Below are 16424 nucleotides of genomic sequence, written 5' to 3'. Positions count from 1 at the left end.
AGATATTCAGAAAAATGAAATAAGGAATTAAATGCTCTCAGAGTTGGATTGTTCCCACTTGTTACACTTTAAATCAGAATAACTTTTTGGTCTTTTCTTTCATGTCTTATCATCCTGAACATACTTTACTGCTGTCTCCAGTTTTGAGGCAATTGAGCAGAGAAGTCATGAGGTTCAAAATGACATGGTCATGATGAGAGCACTGGAACAGGCTCAGAGCAAAAAGCAGTGTTTGAAAACTTCATTTTTTCTAGAGAATGGCAAGTCAAACATACTGTACCTGCTTTAAGAGAGCATCAATGGCAAGGATCCTGCTTCTATACCTCTGTGGCCCAGCATGAACCTCAGCAGAACAAGGATGATCCACACAGGCAGGGTATGTCTGAAACAGGAATAGAAATGGGCTATGAATGTTCATGTCAGCTTACAGCAAGATACCAATCAACGCTTGCAAGAATAGAATTTAATTATAAAATACAGCTAAACAGCTGAAAAAACCTTTCAAATGCAATTTATTAATAACTGTGATATTTTTCTTGATAAAATATGTTACATATCCTCAGAGATATTTCATTCATAGGTAATTGGTTTTGATATAAAGATGCAGTGGGAAGGTATAGAACTAATGCATAATTTAAAATATATTTGTTTTTCTTAAGCTGATTTTTCCTACTGAGTAAGATGTGAAATAAAGCTAATGAAAAATGTATGATTACTTATGAAAATCATTAGTATAATACAGCAGCAGAAAAGGCTGCATTTAAGTATGAATATGCTGCTGCTGAGACAGCAGGGGTTACTGAACTTTATGTGAATTAATAATGTTTGAATGTGCACTGTAATTATAATAGTAATAAGAAAATAGAGGAATGGAAAAGAGTGTTCAAAGCTTTGCACACTTCCAGGTCAGTTCAGTATTTGTAAAGTGAGTGGTCAGTGCAGGATTTTTCGTCACAATGCTGTGACCAAGTTTCTGTTCTGCATTTGTTTAGTTAAATGTGTCATAAAATTTCAGGCACTTTGGCCATATACTTGCTGGAATGGATGAAAAGGGGTATGAAAGAAAGCCATTAAACCATTATAGAAAATAATCTTTCCTACTATATTGACCATGCTGCATTCTGTACTTAAATAACTCTACTAGAAAAAGAAATGATAGCATAATAAAACATGCCAGGATGCCTACTAAATGTGCTTGGAGATTGGATATTAATGAATAAAAATTCTAGCTGATTAGACAATTCTCTTTTCAATGTGCTTTTGTATATATCAGCAGCTGTGCCCAGACCTCTGCAAGAATGTTCTTGGAGTTTGGAGCTTGGAGCTTGGAAGTTGGAGGCCTTACATTAGTATAAATTTAGATCAAACTCTTCTTAAGTTGGAGTAAAAGGCAGTAAATATATCAATAGCAACAAGTATTTATATGAGAACTAGTCTGGTAAATTTAAGTTTTCCTTTTACTTCTTGCTTCTGGGAGGTCCAGTAAAGAATCAGTGACCACCAAAAACATACTTGATATGAATGAGTGCCCAAGTCCAGATACCACTCATTTCTCACTGCTTCTGTTAACAAAACTTTCCTGTTTCCTAAGTAAGTCTGTACTTCCCTAGCAGAATATATGAATTGGAAATGGCACAATGCCTTGACACAATGGCATAATATTGTGTCACAAATGCACTGCAGCTGATTTAGCAGAGATTAACGAGTACAGAATAAGATGTAAAACCAACCTGAGTTTTGCTTACTTTGCTTTATTAATCTGAAACAAACTAGATTAGAATAAATCCTTTTAGCATTTTGTTTACTTCATTAAAGCTGCTTTACCTTCCAAGTAAGGAGAAAAACCTTTCTTTCTTCTACTAGTTCTATTTGAAGTAAGAATTTTAGACTCTGTATAGTGGTCTTCACTGTGCAGAGCTATGAACAGCAATCAAGGCAGTGACAGATAAAATATGGCTGAGAAACTAACAAGAATTTGTCTGTCTTTTTAGTCAGACTGATTCTTATTTGTTGCAAAGACACCTTAAGAAAAAAATGGATTTTATTTTATAGGAGGGTCAATATTCATCCACGCTGGCAAATGTACATTCTGGAGTCAGAGTTTATTCAGAAGAATGATAGCACATTACTGGAAGAGAATGATGGGGTCAGGAGATTAGTTTTACTTATAAAGGTGGATCCTGAGTTTCACCAAAGGCTTGTTTGCCCTCACCTCTGCAGTGCCAGTAAACATTGTTGACTCAATGTTGAATGTATATATGATCCAATACGAACACAAAGATTTTTAAGTAGACTAAGTATTACATTTGGGGGATTTGTCAGCTAGTTGTCTAGAGGCAAAAGTTAGTAACTCCGGTAATTAAGAAGCAAGGACTTCTATTTTAAGTTAAAGTTTTTTACTTTAAGAGTTTTGTCCATCACTGCAGCTACTGACAAATGAGAAAGAGGCAATTGAAAAGGGAAGGATGTGATTCAGTTATATGGAGCTTTTAGTTATACTCCAGAGGGTGAGCACAATCACTGTTTTTTTAAAATAAAAGTAGGATCACCAAATGTTACAAAGTTGCAGAAGCTTCATTGGTTTGAGCTAGTCCTATGGAGGTTTTACAGCTAAACTACTTCAAGCTGTTTTTCTTTTACTTTCCCACAGTGCCACATTGTAGAGCATAATCATTTTTATTTTGCTATCCAACAGAACTGAACAACAGAATTAAGGAAGCACAAGTAGAACCATTGATGTGTCAGCAGTGGTGCCTGATGTGTCCACAAATGTACAGAATGGAAACCAAACTGTTTTAAACTATTTGCATAAAAAGACTTTAACTGGGGGGATTGTTTTGTGCAAACAGATAAAGAAAGTGGTGGTAGAAGGAAGAAACAGCAAACACAGTGAAGGTATCTGTGCCATTAAATTTAGAATCACTGGTATTTGTTATTCATTTGCAACTTGTGGGGGAAATATAAAGAGATTTAACAGATGTAGATAGTAATTTACAGAGTCCTGGAGGCACAGCTGGAATGATTGCAGCTGTGTGGAAATGGCTGTTCTTAGTTCTGAAGGAAAAGAAAACAATAGATAAAAGATGTCAGACTGATGAAAGTGGTGTGATATTTTATGGACCTAAGTTCCCAAGTTATTGCAGTGCAGTAGCAATATAAATCTTCTTTGGTGTTTATTCTGCAGTTCACCAGCATTCCAAAAACAGAAAGTGTATTTATTAGCTTCTGTCTGTTACAGTATGGACAAACAGACTGCTAGTTGTGTTCAAGTATTTTGTGTTCACCTTATAAGCATAGTTGTTGGTTAATAGGGCTTAGATCTCCCTTCTCAAACATTTGTGACATATATGTTTCTATATTAAAGGTTATTATGAAGTAGAATATATTTTCTTGTACTCTGTGTGTAAACTTTTTTGTAAAAGATGTGTTTTGTTTTTTTTTTAACTTACAATGTAGCCTTGAATGGGAGGAAGAGCACCTGTGTCTGTGCAAATACAACTGCTTAGAAAAAGAGTGTGATTTCCTCCAGGTCTTAAACATCCTCGTGAGGAGTCACAGTTTCTCAAGTGGTTCTCATTCAACAGCAACCTGGCCTTGAGCACAGGCAGCTTAAATTCCTGGCGTGGGGGAGACACTTGACAAAGGCATCAGAAGCACCACATTAAGGACCTGATATGTTCTAAGCATCTGCCTTGAAACCTGCTTTTTCCAGTTTTCCTGTTTGCTCTCCTGTTTGTTTACAATTGTATTGTGATCCAATCAGTTTGTTTTAGAAGTTTTTAAAAAATATATGCTGGCATAGCTGGATGTGTTTTTATTTTTACACATGCTCTTTCTGAGTCTGTAAAGGTAGGATTTAGATGCCAGGGATATATTTACCTACTGTTAGTCTACATCCATAATATGTACTTTCACTGATGAAATAAAATATTACCTCTAAATATCCTAGAGGGTTTTGATTGAAGGACAGCAGTACATTAAAAATGTAAAGGGTGTACATAGGTTATGTAGTACATGCATGTGTAAACAGACTAAATATTTATAATTCATAAGTAGTTTGAGGTTTTTTTTGTCTTGAATCTTACAGACTTAGCAGTATTTTAACCTTTTTTTTGCTGTTATTCTTAAGCGAAAAACAAATGTACACCACCTTTCCTTTGTTCATCATCCTAGAGATAATGATTTTAAACATTTAAATTCTAATACTAGATTGCAGTGTTATGATTTAAGGATATTAGTAATTTTGCCCAAGAGCACTAGGACGATTTTAACAAAATAAGTATTAAAGGTACAAAAATCCTGTATCTAATAAGGGCAATCAATGACTTTACTAGTGAACTAAGTGAGATAAGGATTGATGGATGTTGGTATATGCAGTATTTGAGCTTTGAAGTATATTAAATGCTGCATTTACATGTAGGAACAGTGTTGGTCTAAAGGTTGACTTTCCTGTGTGTTAAAATTCAAACACTTGCACAGAAATGTTATTTACATTGTACAGAGTGAGAACTGGATAAACAACAAAAAAGCCTCCAGATGCGAACCAAGAAATTCCAAAGACAAAATCACCTTTAAAAATAATGCACACAACCTTGAAGAGCTTTTCTTAATAGTAATTGTTCTCTTACTGCTGTTTTTATATCATTTTATACATCTGGTCATGATTCTGGAAGCAAAGTTATTTTCAGCATTTATTTTACTGTTAGGCAGTTGATAGCTCAAGACACAAAATGAAAAGAATAAGGTGAAAAGTAAACTCTCACTCAATGTGTGGTCAAATTTGAACTAAATAGAGTATATTGTATCAAATCACTGGAGTCACAGCCAAGAATTTCTTCATAGAGAAATGTGCAACCAGGCCTGCAACCAAGTGTCTCATTTAAATATGTATTCTTTGAAAACAGCTCTTGCTGTAGAATGCCACAGATAGCCCTAAAGCATTAGACAGTCATGTGTGGTGGTACCTGCCTTTTCTTCCTTTGCTCCAGGAGAGCTGTATTGCAGAGATCTTTGAGCAATTCATTAAGACTGTGATAGGGATGCAGCTGGGGTCTACAGCTGGATCTAACACTCTTGAGGGTGTCCCTGACCCTTTTCCTCTTCCATAACTGGGATAAAAATTGTTGTCCTGTCCAATATGGTCTGAGAATTTCTACTCACTCTTACTGCTTTTCAGCACAATTCATATTCTGAAATATACTCATTTAACTACCAGGAAGTTTAGAAGTGCAGAAGTGAGATGAACACCACTCCTTCATGCCTAGAATATGTTAATCTTGTTTTCACTGGAGATTGACAGCTGCAGAGAGGCTGAGGTTGTTTTGGCTTTACTTGTGTTTTGCTTTTTTTCACGTGGTCTTTTGCTGCTCTATGTCCCAGAAGAATATAAACTTGCCTTCGTTTTTTATTGTCCCATCTTTTTATACTACATCAGGGAAAAAAAAACCCAAACCAATAATATCTTGAATTATTAAAGATTTTTTTGAGAAAAATCTTGAGAAATATGTTTTTTTAGACTTATTTATTCATAGAGAATGTCTTCTAATACATTCTATTGCATAGTGGAGTTTGGGATGGGAAGAAATTACTGTATTTTTCCAAATTGTTTAACTATTTTAACTTTTCTCCAGCTGCAATAAAAAGATTTATAGTTCTTAACTTAATACCACCAAGAAACTTCTTTGGGGATCAGTAATTCCCTCACTCTGCTAAAAGAGAAACTCTGTTCAACAAATAAGGCAGCAATTGTTGCTTAACCTTTATTGCAGTAGCATTCCCTTTCCCCCAAACAATTAAAAGTGAAAGAAAACAATCTTCTGGCAGTGAGGGAGCAAGACAGCCCCTGCATTCTGTTGGTTTGTGACTCAGAGCAGATAACTCATGTATCTCTTTTGGTGTGGAAGGAAAAATGTACTAGACTTGAGTTCACCAAGGGAACTTACCAGTTGGCTGAACACCATATAATATAAAATTAACTTATTCCTTCAGCTGGGATCCAGATCAGAAAATCTAAAGAATACCTTTCAGAGGTACTAGTTCTGAGAGCATATCCTGTACACTTACCTTAAGAAGTGTAAGTCAGAATTAATCATCCAGAGTTGGACTGCACTGTTTAGTTTTGTGCTGCCTGTGAGTTCAAGGGCTGTGCATCTCACTGAATCCCACACAGTCAGAAATGCTGTTTGTGCTTGACTGCTGCATCTCTTTGCACACACCTGGTGTGACAGCAAGTTTTGACTACTCCTTGTAATATCTTTGTGCTGATTATGTCAGTTAAAACCCACCCAGGATTCATTTCCTTACTTGCATGATCGGTCACCATTAGAGCCTGGCTTTTCTCCTCCTGAGCCTGCACAGCATTGCCAGTCAGGCTACAACCATGAATCCAGTACCCAAAAGTGAAATAAGCACTGCTTGCAAGGCATTATGAGGACAAAAGCTCTGATTTTTGTTTGTTTGGGGTTTTTTTGGTCAAGTATTTCGTCTGATTTAAGATTATCCTTGAAAGCTCACACAGTGTCAGATAAGCACCAAAGAAAGCACAAAAGTGACAACATGATAGGGACAGGGCAACAAACTGTCAGACCTTTTCAAGCAGCCTCAGAACATTATTTTCAGTGGGCTTCAGTGAAAGACAGCATGTGTCACTGTCCTATTAGCAAAGATTAAGTTTGAAAATATACATTACCCAAAACAAACACCAGTTGCAGTGAGAGAATGGGCTGAGATGTGGGCAAACTCCTGGGATACCTCAATTGAAATTCCTTCCAGCTTCTGAAAGTAAAGGGATGCTCAAATTTAATTGCTTTTGAGGGATAACCAAGACATAATGTTTTTAAATAATTCATATTATTTTCACAAGAAGAGGTTGTTAATGAAATGCTAAGGGTATGGTTGGCCTGTCATTATAGAATGTTGTTCATCAGTAATTGAATACCTAAAAACTAGTTACTAAACTTTTTCTATATAACTCTTTTACCTAATTAGAATGAGCCTAGAAAAGAGCAACATGATTGGAAGCTACGGAAATTGCTTCTGAGGAGATTAAAGAAATTAAAATTCATAGCCTGGTATACAGATGATTATGGGGGGGGGACAATGATTCCTGAAATATTCATGACAGTAAAAATATTCTTTATGTTAAAAATGGCTGAGAATGGATTAAAAATCCAGCCAGTTCCAAATCATGTTTGTCTGTGGGGAGGAAGACATGAAGGCATCTTGTTTATGGAATTAGGGTTTTGCCATCTGCATGTCAAGAAGGACATGAAAATGAATTTCTAATGACCCACAAATTTGCTGTATATAATGGAATATTTGCCTATCTAAGCTATAAGCATGGATTCCATAGAAGGTGTGGTAAACCTTGCAAAGTTACTAAAGAAAATTTTGTTCCCTGCAGCAGCATAACACAATCAAAAGTGGTATCTGAAGTTTTGTTGAAGCTTCAAGATTGCGTGCTTCTGTATTTTGTTGCTTCCCTCATTTCAGTATCTACAGGAGCCTCATGGTGCTGTGCTTACTTGGGCATTTTAATGATTCCTCAGGGAATATCTGCAACCTTCCTTTAACTTACTTAAGTGATAAGTCATTGTAAGTCATTACTCCTTTCAGGGTTTGGTTTTATCCTAAAGCTGCTTTCTGGTTTGCCAGCACAGCAAAATTGCTGTAGCAAAAAAATTCCACTGCATTCCATGGATCCTCAAATATCATTGTAGGTTCTTGCATTGGAATAGGGCTGTGAGCCACTGTCTTAGGTGCTGAAAAACATCAAGTTATGCCGTGTCTTTCAAACCCTTCCCCTTAATTTTTTTTCTCTCTCTTTTTGAAATAATGGGTGTCCAGATTAAAAAAACTTTAAATTTCCTGAACTGTTAGTCCTCTGCCTAACTTATACTTTTAATGGCAGCATTAAAAGGTTTAAGAAGCTTCTGATATTGTCAGAGTGAAAGCTCTGAGTTAAAATAAAAATAATAAAAAAATTAAAAGAGGGAATAAAAAAGAAAAGCTCCTTTACCTTTCCATTTATTTTTCTTTCTACTACTACCATTTATCAGGAGTAAACCTCTTTATCAGAAGTCATCTATATGTGAATTTCAGGCCCTGCACTGAAGAAAAAGTATTTAGTGTCCGTGTTACAACTTACCACGGAAGGCAAGGATAACCTAGGTTCTTATTAATAGATCCCTTGGGATTTATTAGAGTGAAACAAAACTGAATATATGTATTTATAAATAAATGTATGTAGGATTTATTTTAGAACAATTTGGCTGCAGTGGAAAGCAGCTATGTAGCCATTTTGATTATTATCTCTAGTAATACAAAATCTTAAAAATAAAATTTAACAAAATATGGAAGGAAGGAAGGAAGGAAGGAAGGAAGGAAGGAAGGAAGGAAAGGAAGGAGGAGGAAGGAAGGAAGGAAGGAGGAAGGAAGGAGGAAGGGAAGAGAAGGAAAGAGAAGGAGGAGGAAGGAAGGAAGAAGAGAGGAAGGGAGAAGGGAAGAAGGAAGGAAGGAAGAAGAGGAAGAAGGAAGAGAAGGAAGAAGGGGAAGGAAGGAGAGGAGGGGGAAGGAAGGAAGAAGGAAGAAGAAGAAAAGAAGGAAGGAGGAAGGAAGGAAGGAAGGAAGGAAGGAAGGAAGGAAGGAAGGAAGGAAGGAAGGAAGGAAGGAAGGAAGGAAGGAAGGAAGGAAGGAAGGAAGGAAGGAAGGAAGGAAGGAAGGAAGGAAGGAAGGAAGGAAGGAAGGAAGGAAGGAAGGAAGGAAGGAAGGAAGGAAGGAAGGAAGGAAGGAAGGAAGGAGGAAGGAAGGAAGGAAGGAAGGAAGGAAGGAAGGAAGGAAAGGAAGGAAGGAAGGAAGGAAGGAAGGAAGGAAGGAAGGAAGGAAGGAAGGAAGGAAGGAAGGAAGGAAGGAAGGAAGGAAGGAAGGAAGGAAGGAAGGAAGGAAGGAAGGAAGGAAGGAAGGAAGGAAGGAAGGAAGGAAGGAAGGAAGGAAGGAAGGAAGGAAGGAAGGAAGGAAGGAAGGAAGGAAGGAAGGAAGGAAGGAGGAAGGAAGGAAGGAAGGAAGGAAGGAAGGAAGGAAGGAAGGAAGGAAGGAAGGAAGGAAGGAAGGAAGGAAGGAAGGAAGGAAAAGAGTAGACTGATATTGCCACATGTGGATCTGTGAATGAGATTTGATTGCTGCAATTTTGATGTCTGTTGGTTAAAGTAATGTCCAAGTCTTGATCCATTTGGGATAGGTGAAGCTGGCAAAACACAAATTTCAGTGGGTTAATGTATGCCCAGGATCAGGTGGGAATGTTTTGCACTGAATGATGCAACACTGTGGATCACAGGGCACTTCAGAGGTCACTGATGGTTTATGGAACCCCTAAGACGTGGCAGCTCTCATGTCAGCAAGGCTCAGCCAGCTGTGCCCCACCAGAAGGGCTGAACACCCTCAGGTCAAAGTGTCAGTGTCCTGGCACTTCCCTGGAAAGGAGTTTCCACATCTGAGCCCTTTGTGAAAGGGAGACACTGACATGATAAAAAGCACTATCCTGCCTTGCAGGATCTTCTTCTCATGGATCTGTTCCCATATCTGGCTCAAAGTTCAGCTTGCTGCTGAACAAAGGAGAGTTTGTCATGGCCATCCTCCAGGGGTGGGTGTGCACCCCCTCTGCACCTGAGTGTTACTTTGCATATGGTCAGCAAAGCACTCTGCTCTTTTTGCAAATGGTCAATAGTTTTGAGACATTAATCATTAGCATTCCAGTCTCTCACAAGGTGATATGGACCAAATCTGAATATTGTATAATTTGGGATGATAACCATGTGTTGCAGATCTGTAGTCAAACCTGTGCATATTTCATATGTAGTACATGTCTAATCATGTAGAGCAAAGGACCCAAATTAGGATTACAGTGGTTTCTTTAATGTGCTGCAAACATGTAATAGCTTATCTTTGCAGGACAAATATACTCATTTGTTAACAAGTACATAAAATGTAGAAATATGTCAGCCTCTTCAGCCTTCATTTATAATACTTTCTGGTTGCTATGGTGAAATACAGTGCTTCACCTTTGGAAAAGAGAAATAGAACATTTATTGTACATTGGTTATTTTATGTCAGAGAAAGGTGTAATACAAAAAAAGAGCTGCACAATAGTGGTGTTCTTATGATTGTGGTTAATAATACATTTATTTTTTTCCTTTGGTTTAGTTGCTAACCATTCATTGAACCATAGAGAGCCAGAAACACCTGCTTTGAAACCGAGGATTTTGCAGAGGATAGGTTGATGATTTTGAATTGATAAATGTGTTGTAGGCTTGGATGATGAATATTCCTGTTTGTTACTAGAATATTAGCTTTTGTTACTGACATACATGGTTCATTTATTTTCTCATTCATCACCAGAGAAAACACCTTCCTTTTCTTTAGAAACTCATTTGAGGTCATCTAACTGCACAGCCCAGAAATGCATGGCTTCCTAGATGTATGGGCAGGCATGAGTGGATATAGTCATAATTTGGCTAACAGAAAATGGCTTAATATGGAGCTGTGAATGCTGCTACTCTGTTCCATCATTTCTACCAGCTTGAACTGTTGGCCTCCCAGCAGTTTTTTATTTGCATGAATAAAGTCACTGATAATGGCATCCTCTTGCTTCAATGCATAATTACAAAAATATTAGTTGAAAGAAGAAACTCATCAAGTCATTACCATGTTTGTTCCAAATGTGAAAAGACTGAAGAAGACAAGGGTTGTACAGGCAAAAACCTGTATGTTCTTATAAGCAGGAAAAACAAATCTTAGAGGAAGGTGGGTCTCTACAGCTAACAAAGTAGTTGGGTGTGATGGCCCTTAGTAGTTCCATTATACTGGACTTCTTCTGAGTAGATTTGTGCTTACAAATTTGGTAGTGACCATCCTGCTGCAGTAATTATGATTTTAATATAAAAAAACCCCAAAAAACAACAACCCAGGTCTGTAGGATGAAGACACAGTTGCATAATTTAGAGGTAATTTCATTTGGCAAACAAGCCAGTGGGCTTTGCAGTAAAACAAACCAGTATTTGATTACTGACTATTAATAAATGTAATTTAACCTAATTTAGGAAACATATAGCTGCTCTGTAATCCTTTGCTAAAGCTTAATAAAGTAAAATGCAACCGTTGCACCCACGGACATTCAATTTAATTTACAAACCACTTGTACACTAAGTATTTTATACATATTTGTATAACATGCTGTGTCAATTAGATTTTTTGACCAATAAATGCTGTATTATGAGGAGAATTGGCAATGGCTTTCTTGTGGGATTCCTTTCAGGTTCTGTTTTTAGATCAGTAATGGCAGCAGTCCTTTGATATAGATCAAAGCAAGAACAAAAGCTTAGAAGCACGTGAGAGTCATAAGGTGAAAATGAAGAGAGGAAAAAAGAAATGAAATCCCATACCATAGCCTAGAACCTTTATACAGCTATAACTACAGTGTTATATTAGTGTAATTTACTTCTGAGTATGAGACTGAGCCTTTAGAAGCTTGGATATCATGTTTTCTTCCTTGATTACAAACCAGTGAAATTTATCTTGCTTGTACAGATGTTGAATTTTTCCTTTCTCAGCCTGTATTCACTTTCAGCCATTAAAGATCTAGGGCACTTAGTGTAAATATTAAAGATGATATATGAAGCCTGACAAATTTAATCTTGTGTAATTACACTCTACCTTGCTCTTCTAGCTAGCAAAATTTTCCCTGCAATACTGTCTGGATAAGTAATCTGCTAGTGCAATACTGGACTCTTGAGCAGCTGCAGTGCTGGTGAGATGAACAATGTAATTCCATACATTAGCTTCATTTTTCTAAACATTTTATGAAAGTTACATGATGTTCTGTGATTAGCTGTAGCAGCCTACAGAGGAGGTGTTATATTCAAAATTATTTTATCCTGAGAACAATTCTTTAAAAGGTATGTGTAAAAGAATTTCTTCTCCTGGTTCTTGAAATACATTCTAGTCAAAATAGTTTTCTTCTTCAGACCAAAGACAGAAACTTTTCTGTGTAGAAATCTGCAGTGTATTGCCCAAGAGTGAATTTTTCACTGGCTAACTAATAGGAGGATTAAGTTCATTATCCACCAGATAACTTTCCTAAGAAGCTTTTTTTCCCGAAGATTTGCCATGAACAAGAAGCTGAAGATTTGCCGTTTATCTGACCTGCTTGTAGGTGCCCTTTCTGTGTTTATTTGATCATTTCATTCTCTTCTGGCTGTCTAGCATGTCCCTCTGGAAGAAGAGAGTACAGAAAGAAGGGCACCTAATTAATACTTCCAAATATTGTTTCTATTTCTAACTCATCTGCAGTTTCCCTTTTCAGATACATTGGGGGAAAATATCAAATAGAGTCTAATGAACTATTACTTGCAGCCAATTAAGACACACACACAAGCACACACACACACACAAATTAATTGCAATGCTGTGCAGATTTTAGCACCTAGGAAGGCAGTAAAATTCAAGTATGAATAGTAATACATCCTTGCCTTGAAAACTGTTCAGTTTTGATCAGCGTCATTGTACATTAGAAAACAGCAAATCCAAGATATCTGCACAGAAATTAAAATTATTATTGGTATAAAGAGAAAAGTCTGAAAAGACTGATACTGTTTACAAGCAGATGGTGAAAAGAAAATATAAAAAAGAAAATATAGGGAAAAGATTGAACACTTCAATGTGTTAGGGATCAGGTAGGTTCTCTATAAGAACCAGAAGAAATTTGTAAAGAAGAAAAGTTTATAACTTCGAGTAAAAATTTCATGTAAACATTGAAATAAAGGTTATTTCCATAAGAAATTAAGGGAATTTCAATAAGAATTAAGGGAAATAAAAGAAAATACATGTCCTTTTACTGTGCTAATTACAATGACAGATATAATCAAGAACCTAGTGCTGACTGGGATTAGTATAAAAGAAGTGTGATAATACCAGATAATTTTGAAAGGACTGGGTAACCATATTAAGTTGTAGGGAAATTTTATATACTTATAAGCTCATAATTGAATTCTTATTTAGGTATTATTTAGGTTTTTCTAGAATTTAAAATTGTTTTATTCCTTAGTTGTTCAATTCTTATCTTCCTTTTCTTATCCTTTAGCATTTGCTACTTCTTCTGATATATTAAATTTGATAGAATGTTTGTTTTTAAATGACAGATTTTCTCTGTTCTTAGTCAACTTTGAAATTAATGAAATTTAATTTCCCATATCTCAAGATTATAAATAATATTTCTGGGTGGGTTTTTTTTTTTCTTCTTTTTAGGGAAAATTGATGGTAATCGACAAGCATGCAGCAGTTGCAAACTGCACTTAGTGCATAATGCACTGCCCTATTTAAGGTGTGCTTTTTATATTATTTGCATTCCACACAAAAATGATTCAACTTAAAATGGTTAGAGTAGTCAGTAATTAGTTGGGATTGTTTGTGGAAAAATGTTAGGACTCCAAAATTGGATCATTCATGTAGGTGACTCTAATATAGACAAATCTACTCTATTCAAAACTCACTTGGGATCTGTGCTTCCAGATAATATATGTCTCCTACAGGACTCAGCACAGGTTCTTCTTGAATATTTACTTAGGAGAGAAAAATTTGTACTTGTTTCTACGCAGAGATTCTGAGTTCCAGCCAAAGTTCTCTGCTCACCCAGGCCAGTTGTCTTTCCCCTGGCTCATCTTTTAGCACACAGGGAGCAGCATTCTCCTGTAGTTGTAATGTTGTTCCTTAGGGCATTTCAGCCTCCCTGCACTCCTTTGCCCTGCAGGACTGCCTCCAACAGGACTCTCTCAACCTTACCAAGCAGTGTCTGTCCAGAGGCCCAAGCTGGCCTTTCTGCTGAGAAAACCCTCCAGAGTTTTCTGAGTTGAAAACCCCTATTTCACAGCTGCAAGCACCCCATTGCTGAGCAGGTCCAGTGGGACATGTCCCTCATTAGCTTCCCCATCAGCTGTGTCAGGCAGTTATCTGCCGCACACCAGGAGCCTTCCAGGCTGCCTGCTCACTGCTGGCTTGTATTTCCATTAGACATTTGGCAAGTTAAAGTCCCCCATGAGAACAAGGGCTAGCAATCATGATTCTTCCCCAGCTGCTTACAGAACATTTTATGTGCCTCTTCATCCTGGTTAGGTGGTTTGTGGCAGACTCCCACCGTGGTGTCTGCCCTCCTGGCCTTTCCTCTGCTTCTCACCCATAACCACTCCACCCTATTGTCACCATCATTAAACTCTGGACAATCAAGACTCTCCCTACAGGGCTAGCACACTGCATCTCCTTCCTTGGCTCCTTCAAATCTTAATGGAGAAGAATTTAGGGACAGTGGAAGGTGCAATGTTTAGATAGGGTAGCTTCATAACAAATTTTAGTATTTTTTTCCCCTCCATGTGACCAAGTGAAGAATCACTAGGAAGTTTGTGCAAACATAAAAGTATTGCTCAGTTACCACCAGCATGCCTTGCAAAGTCAAAAATGAAAGGTGGATTTAGGGAAAGAGAACAAGCCAGAGCAGGGGTTGGATATTATAATATGTCATCCCATAGTTCCATTTTTTTTTTTTTTGCAATTTTATGTAAAAAATTGTGTTTCCTTTTGTATCCAGAAGGGATACATCATGGGAAAATTCTTTCAACAGCTTTTAAAATGTGTTTGCACTGTAAATACAGGCACCACATAAGAATGTGTCAGATAAATATTGTTTTCAAATTGTTGAACAAAATAAGAAGTGCATGAGAGAAATTGCAATGGAGTTTGATTTTAGAAGGATAAGCATACAAAGAGTTGTCATACATTATAATAGAGTGTTATTATCTCCTTATTCAAGATTGATTTAATTTTCAGGTGTTTTGGGGCATAGAATATTTTTATTGAACTTCTTCCAGAAGAATTCACCTCTCTAAGTAACATTGATGTTTTAATCTGTTGCATGGCATATTGCAGGAAAGATTTCATGTATCACTTCCTTCTTCTTTCCACATAGTTTCTTATCCTTGTTTCTTTTCTTTCTAAGTTGAGGCTTGGAGACTCACAAATTCAGTGTATGGTTCCCCTAACTTAGAGAACTATCATAAGAAGCAACAAGAAAAATCTGGTTTTTTAAGGAGGCATTCTCTGAAATCAGTACTCAGTTACATTAATTCAAGTGTATGTTCTCAGCTTTGCTGTACCCCTAAAACTCATCAAATTCATAATCTTTCTCCCTTTCATCTTTTTTAAGAGGTACAGGTCTTTCTTCTTGTCTGAAAGAAGAAACAAAACCTTGGCTGTGTCTGGGACCACTTCTTGCTGGTGGGTTTCTACAAGTGGGTTGTCATCTTCAGTGGGGGAGTAGAAGAGGCAGGGCAGCACAAGAGCACAAAGTAGCCTGAATTACTGCATGAAAGGAGAGTGTGAAATGACAGATTTCTCCATTTTAATAATTACTGTGAGACCAATTATTAGTACTAAATTATATTGAATTTAATAAGTGCTATAGTGTGAGTGTGTCATTATATTAAGGTTAGTGTTTCTGGAATATTGTAAACATTTGTTCATACTTCATCATTGAAGAAAAAGAACACAAATCTGAGAAAAAGAAAAGCCTAAGGAAAAAATAGAAGCCAGAGATGAGAATGAGGTCAAGATCAGCATGTCAGAGCTTTAAAAGGAGAAGATGATGTGGAATACCTAGAAATTTTAAGGAGTAAACAAAATGTTGCTTTTCTTTTAAGAGCAGAAAAACTTAACAGGAAAAGTGAATTGATTATATGGAATATGATGTAAAAAGGACATATTTGGAAGGGGAATTGTGGCATAGTGTATTTGATTTGATTTATTTTTACTGTACTTTCCTCTTAAGACAGTGTTTTAGCTTTATAGGTTAATGGGAAAGTGAACTGACACTCAGATTGACAGCATATGTAAATAATACAGAACTCACAACATTCTAGTATTAAATAGCCAGAAGTGTGAATTCAAATAATATTCTTGCCTAGATATAACCTAAAATTAACTGAGGTACACACATGAATTTTTGAATGAATAAAAATATGTAGATTCTAAAGTTCTGTTTATATTGTCCTTCAATGCATACAGCCTTCAAAGGAAACAAAAAACTGAGTGTAAATTGTAGATTACATTTTTCTTTCTCTACCTGGTAGCCCATAAACAATAGATTGTTAATGCTACAACTTACCATGCTAATTTAAAATTATAATGACTTTCTGAACAAAAATAGAAATTCCTGAACTTCTTGATAGTTGGCAAAAGTTTTTTTATAGCCAAAAGACCTTAGCAATACAAGTAGTTGATACTGGACGTCATTTATGTAATTCTTTTTAGTGCTAAAACATATGTTTTAATTAATAAAAGTGTCTAAATATTTTTTTCTGAGGCTTCCCTTAACTTTATTGTTGTGC

General features: G+C 36.5%; 1 protein-coding gene across 7 annotated transcripts in view; it reads left to right on the top strand.

Moving 5' to 3' along the window:
- KCNIP4 (potassium voltage-gated channel interacting protein 4) overlaps nucleotides 1-16424 on the top strand; it is a 385554-nt gene that overhangs the window by 277567 nt on the left and 91563 nt on the right. The window lies entirely within an intron of this gene.

The sequence above is a fragment of the Erithacus rubecula genome (assembly GCF_903797595.1).
Source record: "Erithacus rubecula genome assembly, chromosome: 5".
Classification (NCBI taxonomy): domain Eukaryota; kingdom Metazoa; phylum Chordata; class Aves; order Passeriformes; family Muscicapidae; genus Erithacus; species Erithacus rubecula.
This window is presented reverse-complemented; position numbering and strand designations above follow the sequence as displayed.